This window comes from Leopardus geoffroyi, chromosome A1 (genome assembly GCF_018350155.1).
Source record: "Leopardus geoffroyi isolate Oge1 chromosome A1, O.geoffroyi_Oge1_pat1.0, whole genome shotgun sequence".
In the NCBI taxonomy this organism is placed as follows: domain Eukaryota; kingdom Metazoa; phylum Chordata; class Mammalia; order Carnivora; family Felidae; genus Leopardus; species Leopardus geoffroyi.
This window is the reverse complement of record NC_059326.1, coordinates 55,275,789-55,289,269: the sequence shown is the minus strand read 5'-3', so window position 1 is coordinate 55,289,269 and position 13,481 is coordinate 55,275,789. Positions and strand designations below refer to the sequence as shown.

Genomic DNA, 13,481 nt, shown 5'->3' with positions numbered 1-13,481 from the left:
ACATAAGGAGGCTTTAGCAGAGACAGATGAAGACCTGGGCCCAACACTCGGATAAAGAGATCTAGGAATGAAGGCGCCAGAGCTAGGAGTGCAGATATGCAGAAAGCATGGTGGCCAGAGAATACAGTACACTGGCTGTGTGTGGAGCCAGGTGTGGGGTGGGCAGCTTTCCTAGAAGGACTGTCAGGTAAGGACTGTCAGGTTAAGGACTGTCCTTTATAACTGCATGTGGTCAGACCTGAAAAACAGGCCTTAAACAGGCAGTTTTTCACCAGGAACCAGACTCCTCAAATATATATTGACACATTGTATTTTTTTATTCACTGCATTTTTTATTCAGTGCCAAATATTTTAGTTATTTCAAGTCATAGAGATATAGTCCATACAGTCTGAAGTTGAACTGAATTTGTATTTCATTGTTGCTGTCATTATTTTCAGTGTACCGCAGACTCTGGTTCTATTAACAATGGGCTAATTCTATTTTATGCTTGTTGTGGGGCCTAACATCCCAGAGGATTTTTCTGTTTTTCTATTCCACAGTCAGCACTCTGTAGGTCCTGTATACATGCATTGCAGCGTATTCCTCAGAAGTAAAGTGTTATTTATTGCTTTGTGGCTTGGTGCAAGACTCAAAGAAGAGGCAGGAGGTTCTCTGATATACTGGCGTTGCCTTAGTCTCAAGCATGGTCTATGTTCCTGGGACCCGCGAGTAGAGTTTTCTCAGTACACCTACGCCTTCCTTCCCCTTTCCTCCCATGGCAGTAAGTCTCTGCCTTGTAGCTCTGGGTGGTCTTGAGCAGGGGGATGTTGCTAACTCTCTCATCGTAGTAGCAGATCTCCACTTTGTATCAGTACAAGCTTCTAGACCTAGTGTGTCTTCTGTCTCTCCTCTAGAAGTATATGGCTTTTACTGCTTCTCCTTCCCAGGTGGCATTATAACTATATCTGGAATTAATAGCAGAGGAGTTCCCTCACCCCTCCCCCTGCCTCCATAAAAGACTGCTATTTTTTGTCCCTGGGTACTTTACTAAATGCTATGAATGTAGTCCTTAATTTGGTTTTAAGTTAATTTTTGTATATAGTACTTTCTTCTTTGTTTTCATTATCTCTATGCCATTAGTTTTACAAAGACTATTGTACATGAGTACAATGATACTAGACCTTGTTTTTCTATAACCCTTTTTTGGGGCATTTGCTAATATGTCCTTGAATGATTTCCCATCAGAGCAAATGGACAGACATGCACACTATTCCACTGTGGCGTTTCATTGTAGTTCATAGCACAATGTACCATAAATCATTTAACTATTCTCATATTGACAGAGATATATTTTTCCATTTTTTATGCTATTATAATATTGAAGGAAGCATTTTTGCACATACATCTTTGTACATGTGAGGCAATTTTACTACAGAATACATACTATCATAAGATATGTGGGTACAATATGATAAATGATTTCACTTAAAGGATTACAACAGAATCTTTTTATAGTGAATGTATAATTATTTTCAAGTATTTACTTTCATAAGCTATATGGCATCTAAGGAAATCTACATTTATTCAAAATAAGTTAACTTAGGTTGCTAATTTAAAAATGCTTAGATTTTTCATAGTTCTATAAGTTTGCTGAAAGGGACATAAAAAATGAAAGAAATCACTCATAAGTAACTTCAATACAATTCCAAACAGAAGTGCTTTGCATGATTTTATAGCCCAGAATTAATAATAATTTAATATTAAAAAGTGAAATTCTTCTATATGCATTTTAAATTTAAAATTATATTGAAGTTTATAAATATAAGCAACTCAACATGACCCTTTTTATTTCAAAGATTGGATAATGTTTTATCATTTTCAGCAATGATTGTCTTTTGCTTATTTATCTTGTGCTTTCCCATGCATAATAAATAAATGCATTTGGGCTAGAGGAGTAAATGTTAGTTAGTAAACCATTCTGTATTAGGGTTCTCCAGACAAATAGAGCCAATGGAATATATAGAAAGAACATATGTAGATATATATAAGAGGAAATTTACTGTAGAAGTTGGCTCACACAGTAATGGAAGCCCAGAAGTACCACAATTTTCTGTCTGCAAGCTAGAGAATCAGGAAAGACAGTGTATTTCTGTCCAGAGACCAAAGACCAGAGAATAAAGGGGCATATGTGTTGTGGTCTGAGTCTAACCACCCAAGGAGTCTGATCACCTGAAAAACAGGAGCCCTGATATTCAAGGACAGGAGAAAATGTATGTCTCAATTCAACAAGAGAGAACAAATTTACCCTTCATCGACCTTTTTATTCTATTTAGGTCCTCAACAGATCAGATAATGCCCATCTACATTGGTGAAGTTAAACTTCTTTATCCAGACTGTTGATTCAATGTTAATCTCTTCCAGAGGCATCCTCACAGACACATCTAGAAATAATGTTGCACCTGCTATTTGGGTAACTCTTATCAAAACCAAGTTGACACATAAAATTAACCATTACACATTCTTTGTTATGAATGCCCAGAATAGAATTATCAAGAATAAGAATAAGAACATAATTATCCATCCATAATTAAACCACATGACACTTAGACAATAAGTATAATTTTGGATCTCAGGAAAATTGGTAAAACTTGGCATAGCCTTGGCAAAATTGGTAAACCTTGACATTCTGACAGGTGTGAGATGATATTTCATACAGACTTCATTTTAAAAACAATTTTAGACTTACAGAAAAAATTGAGAAAATAGTTCCCACATACCTCATACCAAATTTGCCCTATAATTAATATCTTACATTACTATACATTTGTTAAAATTCATGAACAAATGTTGATATATTGCTATTAAATAAACCCTATAAATGCTTAGATTTCCTTAGTTTTTATCTAATGTCCTTTTTCTGTTCTAGAATCTCATCCAGGATACCAAATTACATCTACATTTGTTTTCTTAAGCTCCTCTTGGATGTGATATTTTCACAGACCTAGCTTGTTTGTGAGTCATTGACAGTTTTAAAGGGGTACTGCTCAGGTACTTTGTAGAATTTACAATTCTAGAATTTGCTTGATATTTTTCCCATGATAAGATTGGGTTTATAGATCACCAAGAGGAAGATCACAGATGGAAAGTGCCATTTTCATTGTATCTTTCAAGTGTACATATTAGCAACATAATGACAGTTGATTTGGCAATGAATCACCGGGCTGAGGTAGTATTTACCAGGTTTCTTTACTGTAAAGGTCTCGTCCTCCTTACCCACTTCTATATTGTACACTTTTGAAGTAAGTCACTTGCGCAGTCCACATGTGTGGAACAGATAATTATGCTTCCTGTCTTTGAGAGGGCAGGATCTGCATAAACTATTTGAAATTATTCTGCATGGGGGCTTTGTGTTTGCCCTCCCTTGTTTTAACTTACTGAATTAGCTATTTATATCTGCATGGACTTCATGTTTGTTTTATACTCTGGGTTCTAATTCAATAGTATTATTTTTGATGTTCACAAAAACGATTTTATTAACCTAGTAAAATGAAGACCCAGTCCCTTTGCAACCCCAACCCTATCAAAAGAATGGGGTCAGGAAGGGAGAAACCTGATACAGAAATGTCCCTTGTCCCTCAACATAGAAGGCTGGAGGGAGGAAAATGTGCAGTGCAAACAGTTCACTAGAGGTAGGAGAAGGGATATGTTAGGCTGGAGTGGTAGCTGAAAAGGCAGAGCAAGAAGGAGAGTGTGGGGCCTTGCTGAAGACCCTGGAAAGACAAGGGGTAGGGGGATGGGAGCCAAAGGAGATGGAAAAAGTAGGTCTCATGGATAGGAATCTGTTTCACTTGATCTTTGGTCAGTCAATTTAGCTGGGGCAGCACACAGTGCTAGATACAACAAACTACCATCACTGTTCCCAAGGCTAAAACCAGCAACCCCACAGTCCCTGTGAGAGGAATGAGGTAATAGGCCAAGGGAGAGCTATTTTCTGGAACCACCTTTTGGTGGACCAAGAGTGCACACCCATCCCGTAGCTCCTCTCTCCAATAATCACAAATGAATACACATATGCTGTGGGATTGCATCTTCCAAAGTCCATTGGAATTCACTTTGTGTACCACAGGTACACCATACCCAGGCTTCTGAGCATGTAGGACTTGGAAGCCAAAGTTGTAGTTAAATCTTCAAAACAGTGGAATAAAGACTAACTAGTTGCCTGGGGCTGGAGATATTGGGGCAATGGGGCTGCAAACATTGGCTTGGTGAACCTCCACAAGGAACCCTTGAAGTCATTCTTGACTCAAAGTAGCCCCTAAGAGCTTTCTCTTGATTCTTTACCATGGAAACTTTGTAGAATGTTGGGAGAAAAACCCATAAAATTGTGGAGGCCTTCTAAGACTATGGCCTCAGGAATTTTCTCTTTCACACTAGTCTATATACTGCCTCCAACAATTTGCCAAAGTTATATTTAAGTGTCCTATCAGATCCAGTAGCTTCTGCTTTCATATGATGACTTTGGCTGTGATTCTCTGTGTCAGCCTCTCTCTCTCTCTCTCTCTCTCTCTCTCTTGATTTTCAGGTAGTGGTTTTCCCTCTGACTTCAGTTGTTTGATGAGTCTGTAAAAAGTCTTTGATTTTCACAGTATTCTTATTCTTCTTGTAAGGATAAGAGTGATGATTTACAAGATCTTACATGTCAGAGTTGATACAGTAGTATCCCAAAGTCACTTTTCTCATTTCAGTTTGAGGCTCTAGTGTTTGTTCACAACTGTATATATATCATCAGTCTTCCTCGCAAACTTATAATACTCTGTTCCAGAATAAAATAGAACAATGCATATAAAATAGTATTATTTTCTGAATCTATATTTTCCGTAATGTTACCGCGATCTTATAAAACCAGAGACAATGAGCTACTAGACATGCACATAGCGAGAAATACAGTGACATCAAACTGAAGTCAGTTCTTGGTACAACAAAACAAAACAAAACAAAACAAAACAAAAAACCCTTAACATAGTAATGTGCTACAGTAAAATGAAAACAGACCAACCTCAAAAAAAAAAACTGGGTGCATTTATTTGATATATTTTGAAATATATATATCTGATAAAGAAATATAAGATAAATTTAGAATTTCTGTCATTTTGTCAAGTTATCAAGATAACAAAATATGATGACAAATAATAAAGTAGTTAAAATGAACAGTGCCAATGCTATATTTTCTACTTCAAGTAGTTTCATCTTTTTAATTTGATGGCTTATCATTGATTTAAAATTTTAAAAAACAAATTAAAATGCAAACAATAATAATGTTTCTATTAAATTCAGTACATATTTATGTTATCTTTTTATCATGTTTCCAACATTATTTGTCAAGCTAACAATTAAGCACATGATGTTTTCCTTTCCCTATACTCATAAGTTAACACTTAATTGAAGAATGATCACAGTTAATTTTAAAGCAAAAAAAATCTCTGAATTGTCACAGGATTAATATATATAGTTGAATGTATATATGAATACTAGGGGACAATAAGCTCAAAAGCTACCAGGATTTAATAAGCAGTATGTAAAAAATAGAAAATGGTGGAAAATTAGGTAAAATAAAGCATTCTTAAACCATCCAAAAAATGGCATCTGCAACTCAGCTTTAGGTAATTGCTAGCATAATTGCTTTTAAAGTGATGCCAAAAAAATCTAGATTTTTGGTTTTAAATGCTGGATCAATATTTTCACACAATATGAGCAAAATCAATTATATCTACTGGCTGAATTTGGATCCAAGCCAAATTGTTTAACTCCAGAGCACAAAGCGCTAGCAATTCATGATAAATAATAAATTCTTAAGTTAAAAAAATATTATACATGTACATGAATGAAATATATAACTTTTTAAAAGACATGTTTTGGGGTCAGAAATAATTTGCAAGCCAAGAATCTGAAAAAGCTGTCACTCACTCCCAACCATGGTAGACATTAAGGATGTTCTCTGATACCTCCTTTTCTTTGTGAGTATATTCTCCCAGACCTTTATACAGAAAAGGAGCCATACGAGTAGTTCCTGTCAGTGAAACACCACTGGCAAATAGATATGTATATCATATGCAGTCTGAAAGCACGGAATTTACAAAGTAAATCACCAGTCTCTGCCCCCTCCCATGCATAATTTAGAGGTAATATTCAGGTAATGGAGAAGCAAGACTGAAATAGTGTGGTTTGAGGCCCTGGAGATTTGCCAAAATCTGTAGAAGACTTAGGATGAGCAAGAAATTAACATATGTCCGTAAAGCCACTGATATTTTAAACTTATGTATTATTACAGCATAAACTACCCCTGTCTGAAAAATACAGCAACAAAGAAAACTATGATATTTGAAAGACAACTACCTAAATTCACCCACTCAACATTTTCTAACACACCAGTATTAAGAATGAAAGTGGGGGCGCCTGGGTGGCGCAGTCGGTTAAGCGTCCGACTTCAGCCAGGTCACGATCTCGCGCTCCGTGAGTTCGAGCCCCGCGTCGGGCTCTGGGCTGATGGCTCAGAGCCTGGAGCCTGTTTCCGATTCTGTGTCTCCCTCTCTCTCTGCCCCTCCCCTGTTCATGCTCTGTCTCTCTCTGTCTCAAAAATAAATAAACGTTAAAAAAAAATTAAAAAAAAAAAAAGAATGAAAGTGAAGATATTCATTAATACAGATTTATCAGGTATCAAAAAGATGAAAGAATTTTATGAAAACAAATTTGGATGACACACAAGTCTGAAGCAAGAAATGAAGACAAATTTTGAAAATAATTTTTTAAAAGTCTTAAGTCTAAAAGACTTAACTAGTGAAGTAGTTTTGAAATTGAAGGTGTCACTGAATTTTTTTTTCAAAACTGATTGCCCATCACTCACAAACTCTTCCAGATAATAGAAATAAGACAAATATTTCTTAATTCTTATCATAAGCCATAATTAACTCAGAACAAAACTCAACAGGGCATTACAAGGAAGACAGATTTAAGACCAACATTTTTTTGGCATGTAGATGCAAAAATTCTTATGAGGAATTATTAAATCAAATCCACTGATATATTACAGAGGATAATGCATTATAACCCAGTAAAATTTATTCTAGAAAGGCAAAAAGTATTTAATATTTGAAAATCACTTAAATAAAATAATTCAATTGATTAATGGAGAAGGTGTAAACTAGGTATGATCGTGCATACGTGCAGCATTGATAGATACAGAAAGAAATTACAACAGTAAACGCATTGACTTTAGATAAATTTATATTAAAACACAGCAGACTTGAAATAAAAGGGAACTTTCTTAAAAAGATAAAGAATTCTATAAGAAAATGTATCAGATCCAGTAGTGAAACACTTAACTTACGGTCCCTTCCTCAAGTCAAGAATAAGATTTGAATGTCACATTCCGGCACTCTTTTTCAACATTCCAATGTAGTTGAGTCCATGTAATAGAGCATGTATAAATAAACACAAAACATGAGACTTGGGAAGAAAGAAATAAACTTGCTTATTTACATAGGACGGTATTGTGTGCCTTCACTGTTCGAAAGAATATACATATAACACAATATAAATTAATAAGGGAATATAGCAGTCACTCCATAAAATATTAATACACAAAAATTAATTTTGTGTTTTTATGCTGTGCAAAGACAAATGAAAATTAAATTTAAATTACCACTCACACCAGCATGAAAAACATCAAATTTATTGTAATAAATCTAATTAAAAATAATGAAAGTCTTCTTCAACTGAAAATTATAAAATATTATTGAGAAAAATAAAACAAGAGCTAAATAAATGGAGCAATATTCTAGAATCATGAATTGGCAAGCTCAATACTCTTAAAGTTGTCAATTTTCCCAAATAACTCTCAATATGTCAGACTTTTTAAACATACATTAAGAAATTAAAAGCTGATTCTAAAATTCATATGTAAATGCAAAGTTTGGACTAAGAACAGATAAAGTAATCTTAAAGGGAAAACAGCCTGGTTAAAGAAGTAATACAAAATATTAAGGCCTGTTGTAAGTTGAGATAATTAAGACAGAAAGGCAATGGTGAGAGAACAGAAAAACTGAATAGTGGCACAGAATAGAAAGCCCAGACATGCACATAAAGGGTCACTTGTTTATGACAAAGAGAACACCTCACACAGTGGGGAAAGGATACCCTTCATAAATGATGCTGTCTCACCTGGAAAAAATATTTTATGATGCTTATATAGCTAGATGAATGGTTAATATAATCGTAAATGTTAAAACAAAAGCTTATTAAAAAATCATAGGTGAACAAAGATTGAAGAAGACATACAGTGCCTATGTGAGTAGGGAGGGGGGATGGGTGCGTTTGTGTGTGTGTTTATGTGTAACACTATGTTAAAATTATGAACTTCTAGTCATCAAAAAACAACATTAAGAGAATAAATAGGCAACTATCAGAATGGAACATGTATGTAAAATATATTCACATGTAATAAAGTACTTGATTCAGAAATATTCACAAAATTTTTATGAAAATTAGTTGAAAAAGGCAAAAAATGTCAATAGAAATGTAATTTAAAACTTGGCCAATTATATCACATAACGGAATATATAAATAGCCAATACAATACTCAACACCATTAGTCATCAAGGGTATGCAAGTAAAAAGCAACAATATAACATCACACACCCACCAAAATGGCTAAAATGACAAAAATAAAAAATGCCACGGTTTGAGCAACAGTTATTATCATACAGCACTATTTGTAGAGAATTTAAATTAGTAAAATCATTTTTGAATTTTGTCAAGCAGAGTGCATGTTCTAAGACACAATGATTTTACTACTTAGTGTATACTCAAAAAGAATGTATAAATATGTTCATCAAAAGCCATGCACTAGAATGATCATGTCAGTACTACTCATAACAGCCTCCAGCTGAAAACAATCTAAATGTACAACAGATGGATGGATGGATATCATCACTATAAAATTCCAGCAAATGAAGTCAAAAACACATGAGAATATGCTAGTCAATTCTTTTTATCTGAATGCACAAATATAATTAACCTTTTTGAAGTCAGGATATTGGAAACTTTTAGGATATAAGTACTAACTGGAAGGAAGCAGCACAAGGACAGTTTCTGGGGTGCTGAAGAAGTTTTGTTGCTTAATTTGGGTACTTTGAGTACTAGTTATATGGTGTTTGGAGGCGGTCCTCTATAGGCCTCTTTTATTTGTATACATCTTGCAGAGTATTTGAAGATTACAAGGCCTTGATCTCCCCTCACTCAAGACCATTTTTTTAGGATTGTTTATGCAACTGGCATTTCTGAGAGGTCATATTATGCCTGTCTCCACACAAAGAATACTCTTGCTCAATACTTGCCAAAAAAAACAACAGCAGTTAAGCTCATAGCACTATTGTGATGCAACACACTGCTCAAGCAGACTATATCTCTGGCTTTCCAGGTTAATGTGAAACTATGCTGGTACTCAGGCTGTTACTTTTTTGGGAGTAATGAAGTTATTTGTCTCTGACCCAGAGGGCTTGGATCTTCTGTCAGCATCCATGTGACCACAGCAGGCTGTCTTAACTTGTGGGTAGGGTAAAGTCAATCCCCCACAGTTTTGGTGGAGAGGATGGGACACTTAATAGAGACATGGATTTCTGGGAAAATGTCAATTAAGGATTTGAGGAAATCCTTGAGAACCAGTGATAGATAATCTTGACAAAATGATATGATTATTTGGCCAAGACATAGTTCTCCAATTTATTGCCTGTTTTAAGGAGGAAAAATACCAGGGGATAGGCTCAAAAGCAACTCTCCTATAGCATGAGCACTAACTGGTCTACCAACCATACTGAAAAAACTAGCAATGAAACCCTTTCGGAGTTGAAGGAAGGCTCTACAACCTGCAACTATATTTACAGAGATACACATTTACAAGCCACATGACCAGTACATTGACTAGTTCACCTGGAGCATGCAAATATAAGGCATATAATGCTCAGTAAGAAGGAATGACAAGCAGGTAGTCTGCCTTTCTGGTCAGCCTCTCTTGTAGTTTCTCATGCCAACCTTAGATCCATGCTGCAATGAGAGTAAAACCTCTCAAAGTTGTCAACATGAGTCCTGACTGCTATCAGGGAGCTTTGGCTGGTTCAGAAGATTTTACTGAGAAAAGCAAACTACTATAGAAAACAAAAGATTAAGCATTGACTAGTATTAGCCTCTTACTGTCTCATTTTTTTTTCTAATGCTGATGAGAATGACTTCTGTGTGTGAATTTTTGTCTGTGTGTATAATATATTTGTGCCTCCCAATCCTGGTGCCTCTCTTTACCTCTGAACTCTTCTCTAAGGAAAAATATGTATGCACTCTCCCTGTTTCCAATGGGGAGAGTGAAAGCCATGCATCACCACCATCAAGCATTCAGGGACTCCCAGGAAATGGATAAGGGACATAAATTTTTATGACCCTGGTGGCACCAAGTGCCCAAATTACTATCTTACCAGATTTTTTTTAGGAGGAAAGGGCACCCAAATTCAACAGATGTAGCTCAGAAGGAACCCATAGTGAGGAAGGAAGGTTAAATTGTTGCTGTTTTGACCCCCTTAGCTAAGGGAATAAAACAGTTGATGTGCTACAGGCACATCCTATATATTCTCATCCTATATATTCAAAGGAGATTCTCCCATTCTCTCAGGGATGACTTATGTAGTGATAATGAGACATAAATTACACTACAACCTTCCTTCCTATCCTCTCCCAGGTAGCCTGGGAGAAATGATAATCACAGGAGGAAAAAGACAATACTTTAGAAAATTAATTACATCCTAAATACTCAAAAAAAACATTTCCCAAAACAAAGGTGTCACCTTTCTGATGTAACCACCAGGTATACTGTTTTTGAAATAGCTGAATGCATGCCACAGGCAGGTCTGTGAATCTCCAGCCTGATATTCACATTTGGCAGTGGTCACTTCAGACTCAACAAATAACAGTGCAAGAAGGGCCCTACAAGTCTTGATTGCCAAATGGAAATTGTGTTTTCAAGAGAGCACCTGACTTGGTCTTGGCAGCATCTCAGATTTGCATTAAAAGTGAAAGCAACCCCTTTGGGGGGAATCCTTATCTTTCACTTCACTGACTTAAGCAAAACTTCTGGCTCAATGAGGCTTTCCACTCACAGAGATTTCCTTAAATGCCTGGGCCTGGTTCACTGGTTGTTCATCTATGTTAAAATATGATGGTGTGCATTGTACTGCTGTGGAAAACCATCTGTGCACAATCAGCACCCGCTATGTATAACCAAGGGCCAATATGGTCTCTTTTCTGAGTTGGCAGAACTCAGAAAATTGTTCATAGCCAGGCCATTAGAAACCTTGATGAACTTTGGGACATTGTTATTATCTCCTAGGCAGTTGCCTATAGTCTAATTGTTTGGTCTGCCATTTGGGAGACTATAGACTGGCGTAGTAAAGACATTTCTCTTTGAAGCCATGAACTGTAGGGAAAGAAACTTCCCTGCCACTAATAAGAAATTCTGGGTCACAAATGTAGATGCCCATGGTAAAGATATGTTCTCTGATAGGACCATTTGGAATCAAGTCTCCCCCCATCTCCACCAAACTGATGAAATTCCTATTGGGAAAACCCCAGTAATCAAAATTACATTTTTGTTTGGGGGCTACCATGTTTGCTACCAGAACTATACTTCTTGTGTAGAAGCCTGGCAAAAACTTTCCTGCTTCAAAGCCATAATAGATTACACACTATTGTGATCATAAGACACCTGCACATATTTAAGGAATTCCCATCAGTATTCTTCAACAACTCCACACATCTCTCCAATATGAGGTGACCCAATATGAGATGACCCCATATTGGGGAAGCTCCTCAGAGTGATAACCGACTCATTACTTATGCACACTCTCTGGGAGTTTATTGCTATGATAGGGATCTTCCAATTAGAAGATGTAGTAAGAATTTTTTTCCCTGATGTTAGCTTACATCAGTGACACCACCTTGACCTTGGAAAGCATTCAGCTCAGCCTAATTCATTGCCCAGAGTGGTTATGAATGATAGAATTACCCTAGACTTCACCCTTGCAGGCCAAGGCAGAGTCAGTGCAATCAATAATAAATCCTGATGCATCTGAATTATTGCCTTGGGACAAATAGAAAGTCAAAACAAATATAAGGAGAAAGCCTCCTACTTTTCTAAGGTAGACTCAATGACTTACTTGATATTTTCCCCTTCTGGTTGGGCATGGATCCCAGAGGGCTTGATTGAGGAAAATACTGTATGTTGTTGATATAGGCTGAACATTTGTGTCTTCCCCAAATCCGTACATGTTGAAATCCTGTGTTACATGTGATAGCATGTCGAAGGGGGCCTCATAAATGAGATTAATAACCTTATGAAAGAGGTCTCAGAGATTCCCCATGCCTCTTGCCCCATATGAGGACACAAAGAGAAGATTGCAACCCAGAAGAGGGCCTTTACCTGACCATGCCGGCACCCTGCTCTTGGAATTCCAGCCTCCAGGACTGTGAGATACAAATTCTATTGTTTCTGAGCTACAGAGTCTATGGTATTTTGTTATAGCAGCCAGAATGGGCTAAGACAGTTGCCCCATCTTAGTTATTAGAATCTTACTGATAGGAATCCTAGTTAAATGAGACAGATTGAAAGGATTTGATTTCAGCCTCAGTTTGTCACCTAAGATTGGTCAGATGTGAAAATGTTTTAGAGGTTAAGACAGTGCATGACCCAGGGCGAATTGTGGGAAGCCCATCATTAATTCATTGTGTTCATATAGATCTTTCTATATAGATTTTGGGATTATAAGGCCCTAAAAGCTATCTAACCTGGGCTATATTTTAGGATTGTTCATAGAGCTCAGATTTTGGAAAGGTGTAATACTGTCTCTTTTTTCACAAAGGTCTGGCTTTCTTCCTGCTTGTCACAACATAAGTGGGTCTCTTATGTTCAGAGTTCCTTTCCTGTGGTGCAGTAGATGTATACCAGCTTCAGTTGACTCTCTATATTGCCCTATGGGACTTAGGGTTTAGGGATCCAGAACAACCATGATGGTATGATTACCTTGTTTTTGATCCAGGAATTTGATATTTTCTGTCAGTATCCATGTAACTATGGCTGACTCACTTATTAGCTATTAAATAGGGCCAATCAATTCCATTGTACCAGGTGTTTTCATAAATCATCAATCTCTATATTACAGTATCTACGTATTTCTATGTATTCATATATAATAAATAATTTTAAAGATTTAAACCTATATCAATTATATAGATAGATGACCTAGGATAAGATGAGAGAAAATTAAATATATGATATAGATTACATTTATTATAGCTTAATTAAAAAAAAATTTTTAAGATTTTCATCCTCCCAGAAAGAAGAAAAGCATTGGTAGTTATGAGATTTTATGACAGATTCTATCTCAGAAGTTTATTTTCTATCTGA

At 36.2% G+C, this 13,481-nt stretch overlaps 1 pseudogene; it reads right to left on the bottom strand.

The window, feature by feature from the left end:
- Positions 1 to 2,860: 2,860 nt before the first annotated feature.
- Positions 2,861 to 12,505, bottom strand: LOC123609233 (annotated as a pseudogene).
- Between the last annotated feature and the right edge of the window lie 976 nt (positions 12,506 to 13,481).